Raw genomic sequence first — 14,134 nt, 5'->3', positions numbered from 1 at the left:
TTAATATTTTATTTTTCTCCAATTCCATTTAAAAACATTTTAAACATTCTTCTTAAAAGTTTTTGAGTTCCAAATTCTCTCTTTCCATCCCTCTCTTCCCTTCCCTCCCACTGAGGAGGCAAGCAATTTGATATCGGTTATATACTGTGCAGTCATGCAAAACATATTTCTAAGTTAGTCATGTTGTGAAAGAAAACATAGGCAAAAAATCCAAGAAAAATAAAGGAATTAAAGAAAAAAGTATTCTCCAATATTCACGCAGATTCCATTAATTCTTTCTCTGGAGATGGACCATAGTTTTCATTATAAGTCCTTTATAATTGTCTTGGATCATTGCTTTGTTGTGAACAGCCATCATTCACAGTTGATCATCATACAATATTGTTGTATACCAAAGCTTCTTAAACTTTTCCCATTTTTTGCCTAAGAAATTTTTACATGACCTCTAGTATATAGGTATATAAAATAGGTATACAAGTCAAACACTTACTGATAATAAATAATTTAAAATCTATTTAAAAACAATTTTAGTATACATATAATTTTACCACTTATTAAAGACAAAAGCGAATTTGCATTTTTTATCAAGATGGAGGTGCTTACTTATTTTTACATAAAGAATTAAATATTGGCAGAATATTTGCTACTTCAGGACATAGAGCATCTTTGGTGTTTATCAGAGTTGAGTGATATTTTGATTTTATAATTGTCAATGCTGAGAAGGCAGCTTTGCATAATTATGTATTACAAAAATGGCAGAGAGGATTCTGGAAAGATGGCAGAGTAGGTTGGTAAATTTCAAGCTTTCCCGATTTCCCCCACAAATAGAACACATTTGTGCCTCAGGGTGAACATAGACTGGTGAAAAAACAAGAAGACTTGGGGCAGAACAGAGGTCCTCTAGATATAACTTGACAAGATCGACTCTGGGAGGGATTAATCTGTCTGAAGTGCAAACACCTCCAGGCTAGCTCCCCAGAAACATCAAGTGGGGATCTCTCTAGCTATCTGGTTGTGGCTGGAGTCTCAGGAGGAGCCACAGACAGTCTCTTCTCCCTGATGGTCTGTCGAGTGGGGGTTTGAGTCCTGCAAGACAGAGTGAACCTCAGCTGATTGGAAGCACCAGGCCCAGATATTCTGCTGAGATGAGCTCCTGAGGGAGAAGGAACTAGTGCCTGGTGAGTACAGAAGCAGCGGTGTGGGGATGCTTCTGGCTGTGGGGACTCGCAGGAGTGAGGAGCTCTTAGTTTGGGGTTCCTGGTCAGGGTAGAGAGCTGAGGGGAAGTTTGAAGCCCTTCCCCACTCCACTGTTAGAGATGCTTACATGAATACTTCTTATTTAAAAAATGAATTGGCAGAGAAGAAATAACCCCATCATTGAAACATCTTATAGGAACAGAGAAGACTGAGATTCATCTTCAGAGGAGGACACTGAAGTGAAAAGCTTCTCCTACTCAAAAGAGTAACATTAAGTGGCCCTCTGTCCAGAGAGAATTATAAAAGAACTCAAAAAAGAATTTAAAAATCAAATGAGAGACATTGAGGAAAAAGTAAAGGAAAAATAAAAACCATCCAAGAGAAACAAGATTATGAAAAAAAGTTAACCAATTTAAAAAAAGGAGGTACAGAATCTCAAAGATGAAAATTACTCTGAAAATTAGAATCAGACAAGGGGAAACCAGTGAAGCTATGAGACCAATATAAAGAATGAGAAAATAGAACAGAATGTGAAACATTTCATGAGAAAAACAACAGATCTGGAGAACAGATCAAGAAGAGAAAATATAAGAATAACTTGACTATCTGAAAACTGTGACCAAAAAGAGAACATTGACACAATAATGCAGGAAATAATCCTAGAAAATTGTCCTGGAGTGATAGAACATGAGGGGAAAATAGAAATATAAAAACCCCCCACTAATTGCCACTTCAAAGAGATCCTTTGTGGAAAACACATAGGAATATTATTGTCAAATTTCAAAACTCCCAGATCAAAGAGAAAATTTTGCAAGAAACAAGAAAAAACAATTCAGATATACTGGAGCTACAATTAGAATTGTACAAGACTTATAAGCAGCTACAACAAAAGACTTAGAATCATATCTATAGACAAGCAAAGGAATTAGGCTTGCAGCCAAAAATATCATATCCAGCAAAATTATCTGTCATTTTCAATGAGAAAAAGTATGCATTTAACAAATTTGCAGATTTTCAGGACTTTCTATCAACCAAACCTGAATTTAACAGAAAATTTAACATATAAGAGTCAATATCAAAGAGCAATTTTAAGGAACTCAACAAGGACAAACTGTTTAAACATGGACAAATTGTTTTGTTTTGTTTTGTTTTTTTACATAGGAAACTTTATGTTTAAGATTTACACCAATAATAGGGTCAGCTCAAAAGAAAGATTGGCAGACTAAAGGTAAAAAAGATGTAATCATGTTTTATAAATGAGGTGCAAAGGAAGAATAGACACAGAGGCATTAGATGGGGTAAGAGGGCTTGTAGTTCTAAAAATCTACTCACATCGGGAATGGGTTCAATAGGCAGCACTACATACATACCATGAACTCTATAAAGAAATAAGGGGGGGAGGGATAGGTGAATGGGGAAGTGAAGGGTGAAGGAAGAAGACAAGGTTGAGATTTCTGGGGGGGGTTAAGTAATGGTAAGCCAACTCAAGGAGCAGAATTGAATGAATAAGCAGGGATAGGAAAGACGTGTGTATGTGGGATATGTGTGTATGTGAGTGTGTATGTGTATGTATATACCTATATATGTATACATAAATATATCCTTTTTGAATTATAACTTGTTTGGGGGTGGAGAAATGAAGGAGGGGAAAGAATAAAGTAAGTAAAGTATGCAAGGAGAAAACAAAAGAACAATTTACAAGCAAGTAAAGACACACTCACGAATATAATTTCTTCTATTAATATATATACTTTCTTAAATTGGTATTAGATATTTTGAATCCTCCTTGATGTTCTGCTGGGCATATGATAATTTTTTGTTTTGTTTCATATTGTTTTTTCTGTTTTTCTTTTTGTTTATTGTTTCTTTGAATAAAATAGACTTGGAAAATTTAAAAAAAATGGCAAGTATATTTAGGGCCATTTCAGAAATTGTTGGAAATTCCATCCTAGTTCCAAGATAAAATTCATTTAATGAGTTTTTTATTTTGTTTTGTTTAGAAAACTCAAGTTTAAAACCTGTGTTGCTTGATAATTTGGTGACTTCTTGAACTTTTAATTGAAGATGGCTGACATTTTAAAAATTTCAATTGAGTATGGCTTATGAACCTAACTTAGTTTTTTAGAATCAAAATTTGAAGGGAAGTGTTTCTGAAATTGTGTCTCCAGGCATTTCAGATGATCAGTTATAACTCTTACAATTAAATCTTTGAGAAATGTATTGTCAATTATAAAATCATATGTAGCTATAAACATTTCTAAAGAGTAATTTCCACTATATTCTTCTACATGTTAACTTTTTTTAGTAAAACTTACAATTTTATCTTTTAACATAAATATGTTATAATTTTTCCTTGAAGTGACAATGCTTAAACCATTGAGTTCTTTGAAAATATCTCACAAATAACACTTGAAATTCATAAGTCATTACAAAAAAAATGAACAAAATTGGATGTCTGCTCTGTCAAAAATATAAAAACTTCATTTTTCAATTTCAATAATCTGTTTAAACTTCAAGCTCTTGAGAGCCATCTTACCTCTGCATGTAGTAATTAGCTTTTGTAATCAGAGGCTATGTCTTTCCAGATGTTTGAAAACAATTGATTGTTAAGGGCTCAACTTTTTAAACAAGTTAATGATTCTGATAGTACCAAGATCTAACAAGAACAACATCTAATTCTAATTATATGGGTTTTTTTTGGCTATGAGGGCCTCCCAATGGATATGTTTTTTGCCACCAGCTTAAATTTTTGCTACAAATACAACATTCTCTTCCATCCTTTATCTAGCACTTTCTATGCAGACTCCAATGCAATTTTTCTACTGTAAACCTTTGTGAAAAATTCATTGGATTTAAGATCTTAAGATATCTTATATATCTTTCCCTTTTATGTATCTTTCCAAAGGACAACAAAACAATATTTCCTCATGTATGCTTCCTTCATCAATGTATCTTATATAAAGTAACAACTGTACCATGTTGTTTCATCTAACTTATTTGCACATTTTGGGCTGCCCTTAAATCAGGTAATAAGCTGCTGGAATTGATTATTATTAATTTCAGAAATTCTTTTGGAAACAATATCATTTGATAAAGGAATTTTTCAAATTTTATCCCTGTAGTTTTCCCCAAGAACTATTTCTGACATTTTAATAGCTAATGGTAGCACAAGATCTCTCATTGCATAGGACATTTTAGTTTTCACAATTAAATAAGAAGCTTCATAAGATGCAAGTAAATACTTTTCGTTGACAGTAACACATTTCTCAAAACATTGTTTTTCTTTGTTTTAAAGAATCATTCGAAATATTTCTTTAGTTTATTGTACACTGTATGCTGAATAATTGGTATTAAGATATCATTTTAGTTTGTCTGGCTTAATGTTCTCCACAACCCAAACTTCATTACAAATGAAGCAAAAAGATTTTCCCACACTATTATTATTAGAAGTAAATCTATATTGTAAAAGTGATTCAGCATATTTTCTTTTTCTTGGCAATTCAGGTGTACTACAACCTGGTCGCAAAGACTCTGCTACATCGTCATCAATATTTTTTCCTCTTTTGTCTAAATTTAATTTAAGTATCATAACAAAACTATTTTTATCCTAAAATACCAATAAAATGTTTCTAATAATTTCTCAAATAAACACTATCTTTAGTTTATGGAATTATATTTGTGCTTAATTTTTAAAAAATGATGTTCATACACATACACATAGTGATGGTGGAGAAATATTATTAAAGGGTTTTTGCCTTTACTTGGTGAAATTGAATACTTATGTTTCTGTAAAAGAAGGAGATAGTAGCAATTTTAAAATTCAAATATTCTAACAATACAATCCAAAGATACACTAATTTGATACTTATATGCTGAGGGATGATGATAGAAAAATATTAAAAGCCTTTTTTTTGTAATTAAACTATGATGTTTCTTTAAGAGCAGAAAATTAGGTATGTACAGTAAAAACACTACAACTCATAACATAGTAGTCTAAAATAAGAGCTGAGCTGTTTCTGGCAGTGTTGGTGTTGTGGTGTGATGGTATGCACAGTGAAAAGTGCGCATGTCGTGTGTTCAGAACTAAGATTGTAGTGAACTTGCTCGATGCAACAGAAGCAAGTGCTGCCAAGAACATCTCAGATTCATTATGTTTGATTTTGAAATAATTTTTGATCCTTGTAAAACCTTTTATTATTGCCAATTTTTTTTTGTCATACCATATGGGGTCCCAAGCCACAGTTTAAGAAGTTTAGCTGTGTACCATGTTCTCTTGATTTTGTTCATTTCATTTTGTATCAGTTCTTGTAAGTCTTTTCAGGCTTTTCTAAAAACATTCTGTTGGTCATTTCTTATAACACAATAGTATTCCATCATAATTATATACAACAATTTGTTTAGCCATTCCCCAATTTATGGACATTTCCTCAATTTGCAATTCTTTGCTATCCCTTAAAGAGTTGCTAGAAATATTTTTTGTATATATCAATTTGTTTCCTATTTCATAAAATCCAATTTGGGTGGTATTGCTGGGTCAAAGGGTATATGCATGGTTTTATAGTCCTTGGACCTACTTCCAAATTGCTCTCCAGAATGGTTGAGTCAGCACTTCACCAACAATGCATCAGTGTCTCAGTTTTCTCCCATCTCCTCCAACAATTGCCCTTCTGTTGGTTTACTGGGGCATGGACTGTGCTGGTGCTGCCTTGCTGGATTGCACTTTATTCTTACACTGGTGCAACAGACTTTTCTTGTCAACCTTCTAAGTTTCCAGCTTGAGCTGAAAAATTGTTTCGCTCTGTCCTTTTGTGGGTTCTGCTGTCCCAGAATTTGGTTTGAGGCATTATTTAAGGTTGTTTGGAAGGGTTTTAGGAAGAACTAAAGTGAATTCTTGCCTTTTCCCTGACATTTTGGTTTTGTTCAATGACAAGTTATTTAAATCCTTTTTTAAGAGAATTCAAATCTAGACATCTGGAACCTCATCAATATGGGCATTCATTCTCTTTCTCTCAGTACAAACTGCAGCTTTTCCAGGCTCTCTTTTTTTGTGAAATTCGTCTATAGAGATGTTAAGAGAAACTTTTTATTTTTGGGTATCATCCATGTACCATCTGTCCATCTGGTCATCTGTCCATTTGTGATTCCTTACTTTTACCAAATGATCAGATGGCTCATATCTTCTCTCTCCCATTATACATTGCCTCGAGATTCACCCTTGATCACCAAACAAACTTATTAAGAAAGCACTTATTCTAGGGAACAAAACAAAAGCCAGTTCTTCTTTCCCCTTCCCCTAAAACTTACAGTATTACCAAAAGGAACTAACATTTATACAGATAAATCACAAAGTAAAATATGAGATAATTTGAGGGCAGGAGAGTTAAGAACAGCTGGGACAGAATCAGGAAAGGTCCATGTGCAGAGGAGGTGACACTTTAGAGAATTTGGGGATTCTGAGAAACAGTGGTAGAAAGGGAGAGCATTCCAGATGTTGGGAACAGCCGGTACAATGTATGGGGACATATATAATGACTGGAAAGGTAGGTTTGAACTAGGTTCTAAAAGTTTTTCTCAATAATATTTTAATTTTCCAGATTGATGTAAAGACACTTTTCAACATTCGTTTTTGTAAGACGTGTTCCAAATTTTTCTCCCTCCCTCCCTTCCCTTCCCCCTCCCCAAGATAGCAAATAATCTGGTAAAGGTTATACATGTACAATCATCTTAAACATATTTCTATATTAGACTTGTTGTGCAAGAAAAATCAGTCCAAAAGGGAAAACACATGAGAAAAAATCAAACAAACAAAAAGGTGAAAACAATATGCTTTGATTAACATTCAGCTTCTGTAGTTCTCTCTCTGGATGTGAATGGTATTTTCCATCCCAAGTCTATTAGAATTGTCATGGATCAATTTATCGCTAAGAAGAGCCAAGTTCATCACAGTTGATCATCATATCATCTTGTTGTTACTATGTACAATGTTCTCTTTGTTCTGCTCACTTCACTCAGCATCAGTTCATGTAAATCTTTTCAGGCTTTTCTGAAATTAGACTGCCCATCATTTTTTTTTATTAAAGCTTTTAATTTACAAAACATATGCATGGGTAATTTTTTAACACTGACCTTTGCAAAGCCTTTTTTCCAAATTATCTCCTCCTCCCCACCCTCTCCCCTAGATGGCAGGTAGTCCAGTACATGTTAAATATGTTAAAAGTATATATTAAATCCATAGGTATACAAATATAGGTATACATCATTATACAGTTATTTTGCTGCACAAGAAAAATCAGATCAAGAAGGAAAAAACTGAGAAAGAAAACAGAATGCAAGCAAACAACAACAGAAAGAATTAGAATGCTATGTTATGGTCAACACTCAGCTCCCACAATCCTCTCTCTGGGTATAAATGGCTCTCTTTATCACTAAACAATTGGAATTGGTTTGAATCATCTCATTGTTAAGAGAGTCACGTCCATCAGAATTGATCATCATATAATCTTGTTGTTGCCGTGTATAATGATCTCCTGGTTCTGCTCATTTCACTCAGCATCAGTTCATGCAAGTATCTCCAGGCCTCTCTGAAATCATCCTGTTGGTTGTTTCTTATAGAACAATAATATTCCATAACATTCATATACCATAATTTATTCATCCAATGGATGGGCATCCATTCATTTTCCAGTTTCTAGCCACTACAAAAAGGGCTGCCACAAACATTTTTCACATACAGGTCCCTTTCCTCTCTTTAGTATTTCTTTGGGATATAAGCCCAGTAGTAGCACTGCTGGATCAAAGGGTACACACAGTTTGATAACTTTTTGCTCCTCATAATTTCTTAACGAACAAGAATACTCCATTATAAATTCACATGTCATAACTTATCCAGTCATTCTCCAATTTGCTTATATCACTCTTTATGTCTAAATCATGAAACTGTTTAGATTTTATCTTGGTGTACAGTGTGAAATGTGGGTCAATGCCTAGTTTCTGCCATACTAATTTCCAATTTTCCCAGCAGTTTTTGTCAAATAGTGAGTTCTTATCACAAAATCTGGGATTTGGGGGTTTGTCAAACAAATAATAATATAATATACATAATATAATAATAATAATATGTAGATTGCTATAGTTATTGATTATTTTGTCCTGTGATCCTAACCCATTACCCTGAACGACTACTCTATTTCTTAGCTAGTACCAAATGGTTTTGATGACCTCTGCTTTATAATATAGTTTCAGGTCTGCCACAGCTAGGCCACCTTCATTGGCATTTTTTTCATTAATTGCTTTGAAATTCTTGACCTTTTGTTCTTTCAGATGGACTTGGTTATTATTTTTTCTAGATCATTAAAATAATTACCAATGTATGGCACTAAATAAGTAGACTAATTTAGGTAATATTGTCATTTTTATTATATTTGCTCAGCCTACTGATGAGCACTTGATATTTTTCCAACTGATTAGATCTGACTTAATTTGTGTGGAAAGTGTTGTATAGTTTTGCTCATATAGTTCCTGACTTTCCCTTGGCAGATAGATTCCCAAATATTTTATACTAATGCCAGTTATTTTGAATGGGATTTCTTTTTGTATCTCTTGCTGCTGGACTTTGTTGGTAATATATAAAATGCTGATAATTTCTGTGGATTTATTTTGTATCCTGCAACTTGAGCAACTAGAATCTGTAAGACTTGGTAACCAGACTAAGAAAATGAAGAGATGAGAATGACTCTGAGGTGATTGAAAAGATGACTCAGTTTTTGGAGAGAACTAAGGAAATGAGGAGAAGGGATGGGTTTAAAGGAAAAGAGTTTCATTTTGGACTTGCTTGAGTTTGAGATGGCTAATGGAAAACTCATTTTGAAATGTTCAAAAGTTGGAAATGCCACAATTTAGAAGAGAATCTGGTTCACATCTTCATAAAGATGATAACTGAATCCATAGGAGCTGATGTGATCACCAAGGGAGAGAATGTAGGAGAAGAGAAGGGGACACTGGGGGGGAAAAACCATAATTAGAGATGGAACATGGATGAAGATCCAACAAAAGAGAAATAGGTCACAGAGGTCATTTAGTTCTTGGTGCATAGAAAGCTTAGTAAACACTTTTTAATTCATTTGGTTATTCAAAGATGACAAAAAAGTAGGAATATTCAGTGTTGGAGGGGTTATCAGAAGACAAAAACACTAAATACACTTTTTAAAAAATTGCAATTGGCTCAATGCCAATTACATTACTTTATATGAAGAACTTATACTATTTGATTAATACATTTTTTGCTTTTGGTTTTATCTTTTATTTTCAGTTCCTCTCTCATATCTGTTCCTCTTTGATTTTGATATATACTCTCCACCCTCTGATATAACATGTGGCACAAGTCTCTTCTTCTGTGGACTGTCATGATAAATTTTCCTTTGTACCGTCACCAGTCATACAAGAAAAATGCATGATTTCATTTTGTAAGTGATGGTTCATTTACAAGTTGAATTCAACTCATACTGGAAAGCTAATTGCTTGGAACAGTAAATGACACCGCATTCTATACAAGCACCCAGGCATCCATACAGCTTCCACTTCTACCCCTAAACTTTGTGGTGGTTGTTATTTAGTTGTTTCCGTCATGTCTTTCTCTTTGTAATCCCTTTTTTTTCGGGGGGATTTCTTGGCAGAGAAGCTGAAATGGTTTGCCATTTTCTTCTTCAGTTTATTTTACAGATAAGGAAACTGAGGCAAACAGGATTAAGTGACTTATCCAGAGTCATATAGCTAGTAAGTGTCTGAGGCCAGATTTGAACTCATGAAAATGAGTCTTCCTGAATCCAAGCATAGTTCTCTATCCAATGCAGCACCACCTAGTTGCTCAGTATACAAGCTCATAACCCATAACATATTTTTTCTAAGGACAATTTCTTGAACTTGTACAATTCCATTGGCAACTGTCTAGGTCGGAGGTTGGGAACAAAGCAAGGATTGGTTTTTATCACTGATAAAAAGAATAACAAAATATGTACATTTAAATACTCAAATATAAATATATTTCTTCCTACTCCTCCCTATACCCACAAGTCTCTCTGATATCCTTGGGCAGTTAGCTAAATCTCCCCATAGTCACAGAGTGATGCCAGACCTGGAAGGGATCTCCCAGGCTTTGGTGGACTTCCCCTGGATTGCCCAAGAACTTCATGAAGTGGCTGACGGTGAGGGACATGTGAGAGACTGATGCCATTGAGAGAATGCTCTCCTTTCTACCCCTAGTTTGTGTGAGAAGAAATGCCTTGCCTCAGCTGGAAAGTTTTAATACAATTTGTTTTTAAGTAAAACTTAAAAATCACAAAAATAATGTGTACACTCACTCATTTCCCCTTGAAAATCTCTGGGTTCCTCTGGACATTTAAGGGGTTAGTCCACTTTCTTATCGTCTCCAGTTTTTTCTGAGGTGAATTTTGTTAAAAATCAGGGGTTGATTTCCTACACTTGAAACCCACAAAATTCAGCAAACCCCCATGCCCAACAAATACCAATACAAAGCCCCATGCCCCACAAATTGGCACACACACATGGGAGGGTTCAAAGAAGCCACAGAACAAAGAAACACGTTTTCTGGCAAAAACAAATGCCCCCAAATCGTCTCTGTTTAGCTCCCAAAAGAAGAGGCTACAAAAGAGGAACATGGCCCAGTGGAATACTCTACCAGAAAGTTAGGCCATTGTGGGTTGAGCTCAGGAACTGAGAAAGCCCCGAGTTTATTGTCAAAACTTTCCCCTCCAGGGCTGGTTCCTGCCTTCTAGTTGACCCCTCTAGGTCCTAAGGCACACAGGCTAACTCATGTCCAAACTGCCAAACCCCGGAGATTGTTTTATTCTTTATATGTGTGTGCCCAGTACACATAGCAGGCAGGCACTTATACCTATTTTCTCTTTTTTTTTTCTTTTTTCTTTTTTTCTTTTTTTATTCATTTTTCCAAATTATCCCCTCCCTCCCTCCACTCCCTCCCCCCGATGACAGGCAATCCCATACATTTTACATGTGTTACAATATAATCTAGATACAATATATGTGTGTAAATACCATTTTCTTGTTGCACATTAATTATTAGCTTCCGAAGGTATAAGTAACCTGGGCAGATAGACAGTAGTATTAACAATTTACATTCACTTCCCAGTGTTCCTTCTCTGGGTGTAGTTATTTCTGTCCATCATTGATCAACTGGAAGTGAGCTGGATCTTCTTTATGTTGAAGATTTCCACTTCCATCAGAATACATCCTCATACAGTATTGTTGTTGAAGTGTATAGCGATCTTCTGGTCCTGCTCATTTCACGCAGCATCAGTTGATTAAGTCTCTCCAAGCCTCTCTGTATTCCTCCTGCTGGTCATTTCTTACAGAGCAATAATATTCCATAACCTTCATATACCACAATTTACCCAACCATTCTCCAATTGATGGACATCCATTCATCTTCCAGTTTCTAGCCCCTACAAAAAGAGCTGCCACAAACATTGTGGCACATACAGGTCTCTTTCCGCTCTTTAGTATTTCTTTGGGATATAATCCCAATAACAGCAATGCTGGGTCAAAGGGTATGCACAGTTTGACAACTTTTTGAGCATAGTTCCAAATTGCTCTCCAGAATTTATACCTATTTTTTCATGGATTGGCAGGCTGATTGATGAGGGGTTGAGTTGAAAGCCCACGTTGGACGCCAAAGTCGCCCTTTTCTCCTTCGTAGGAGCTAGCTCCTGCCTTCTAGCTGAATGTGATTGGCTCTAAAGAACACGTTTCTGGGTATGGCAGGGCTCCCTAACCCTTCATTAAGGAGATCCCTCAGCCCCTAGTCACTCTGGAGACCTGTCCTCCAGAACCTCTTCCCTCAGGGACCCTAGACCCCATCCCCATGATAGGGCTGAGTCTATTGACTGCCAGCAGCTGCTAAGGGAGAAATCAAGAGGACCATGCCAGGGATGGAGGCTCAATCCACTGCAGGACTGAGGGGAAACCTTCCACAGGAGGCCGGGGTGCTGGGAACAGAAGAACTGGTCCCTTTCTTTAAGTGACATGAAACCCACCCCAAGTGCCCACCCCAAGGTTCCTCCTTTAGCTTACCCAGTACAAAAGGAAGAAGACTTCACCTAGGCAACAAAAATGCTTTTTCTAAAAGGCTCCACATAAGAAGGAGCTTCCAGGGCAGCCCATCTAAATGGAGAAGCTTGGGCTGCTCTTAGTCTGAGGGGACATGCTGCCTGCAAGCCTTCCCAGTGTTCCCAACATTTCTTTCTAGGCAACAGCAACAAAAAGAAAGTTTGTTTGTCTCTTCCCAGAAGCTGAAGCAAAAGAGAAAACCCTGTGCTCAAGCTTTGCTGGTTTTTGCAGAAAGTTTCAATGGAGATCCATCCAGTTCAGTTCTCCCCTGTCCTTTGAGAAGAATGGGTTCATAAATTCAGAATGCTTGCCCTCGACCTTGTGTTCTTCCTAAATACTACTGAGCCATGTCCACCTAACAATGACCTTGGAGATCTCCCCAGATCCATTTGCCCACTGACCCCTTTTTCCTTCCTGCTGAGCATTGGGGTTCTGTGGACACTGATGAGAAACAATGATTTTTCCTTGTGTGGACATAGTATGATCCTGGTTGGGAATGGAAGGTGGAAAGTTACTGGATTCTACTGAAGAGGCTGAGGACAGATCCAGATTCCTTTGGTGAGCAGGCTTTACGGAAAACGTTCCCAAACCTCAGACTCTTATCTCCAGCCCCTGGAACAATGGCCTGTCCATCAGGAGACACTGCCATGCACAAAACTCAAAGGCAAAGTCCTATGACTGGCTATTTGGTTTAGGGAGGGTTACTTCCAGAAGACAATCTGGTTGTCTGAGTGGCCATGAGTGCTGACTCGTTCATTGTCTTGTCTGGACCGGGCCAGGTTGCACACCTGAGAAGCTGGAGGGGCTGTTCCAGAATGGGATGCAGCAGTCAGCTGCTAACAGGCCATGCTGGTGGGGAGACCACGCAATGGCTTTCCCAGCTGCCTTAGCAGTACATAGTACTGTTGGAGGGGCTTCAAGCTGAGGGCATCCCAGACCAGCAGCTTGTTGTTGTTTCCACCTGAGGCCAGCGGCCGGTGATCTGGGAACCACTTCAACCCACACACCTGACCTCGCAGCCAGCGCTGAGACCGCAGGGGGCATACCCAAATCTCTTTACAGGATCCTTCTGTCTCTGCTCCCAGAAAAAATCCGATCTGCGTTCCAGGCCAATGAGCTGACCCTGCCTATGCGGCCCTCCATCATGGCCACTTTCTTCTCAGTGTCTACATCCTGGACCCGCACAAGGCCTCTCTGTGTACCAACTGCTGAGAGGTTCCGTCTTTCATACCAGCCCACGGAAGTTACGGGATCTCCTTTGTCACCCAGGCAAAGAGTCTGGCCACTTGGGATGTATGTGACTCCACAGATAAACACAAGTACTCAGTCCAACAGAAGACCAAGCTAGCAGGTGCAGGTCCAAGTCATCCCGGAGCCCCGAAGCCTCAAAGACTTTGAATGGGACGTGAGGGATCTTCTCAGGTTTCCACTGTGATATAAATAGTTTCTGACTATTTTTGCCGATAGGGGAAAAGGCATAGAGTGATTTCACTACTGCCATCAGGTCTACCAACGCTCAGCACGGAAGGAGTATGTGGACATTTTTCTTTGATGTGCCAGGAGTTTGGCCCTCTGTTTTTGGATACTGGGCTGTCTTAACCTCAGCTTCCAGCCACTCGGGGCGGAGTAGACTGGGTCATCTTTGCCATTGTCCCAAGATTCTCTTTTTGTTTCTGCTGGGGATTTTTCAGAGTTATCAGTGCTATGGAAGTGCAGATTCCACTTAGCTTCAGCTCCATGTTTGCTGGGAGAGGACTCTGGAGGACCAGATAGCATCAAACTCCAGCTCACCTTG

General features: G+C 37.4%; 1 pseudogene; it reads right to left on the bottom strand.

Annotated features, from left to right (window-relative positions):
* Positions 1–12,850: 12,850 nt before the first annotated feature.
* Positions 12,851–13,840, bottom strand: LOC141549064 (fizzy-related protein homolog pseudogene; annotated as a pseudogene).
* Positions 13,841–14,134: the final 294 nt, after the last annotated feature.

The sequence above is a fragment of the Sminthopsis crassicaudata genome, chromosome X (genome assembly GCF_048593235.1).
Source record: "Sminthopsis crassicaudata isolate SCR6 chromosome X, ASM4859323v1, whole genome shotgun sequence".
Classification (NCBI taxonomy): domain Eukaryota; kingdom Metazoa; phylum Chordata; class Mammalia; order Dasyuromorphia; family Dasyuridae; genus Sminthopsis; species Sminthopsis crassicaudata.
Note: the sequence above shows the minus strand (reverse complement) of the source record. Positions and strands in the feature narration are given on the sequence as shown.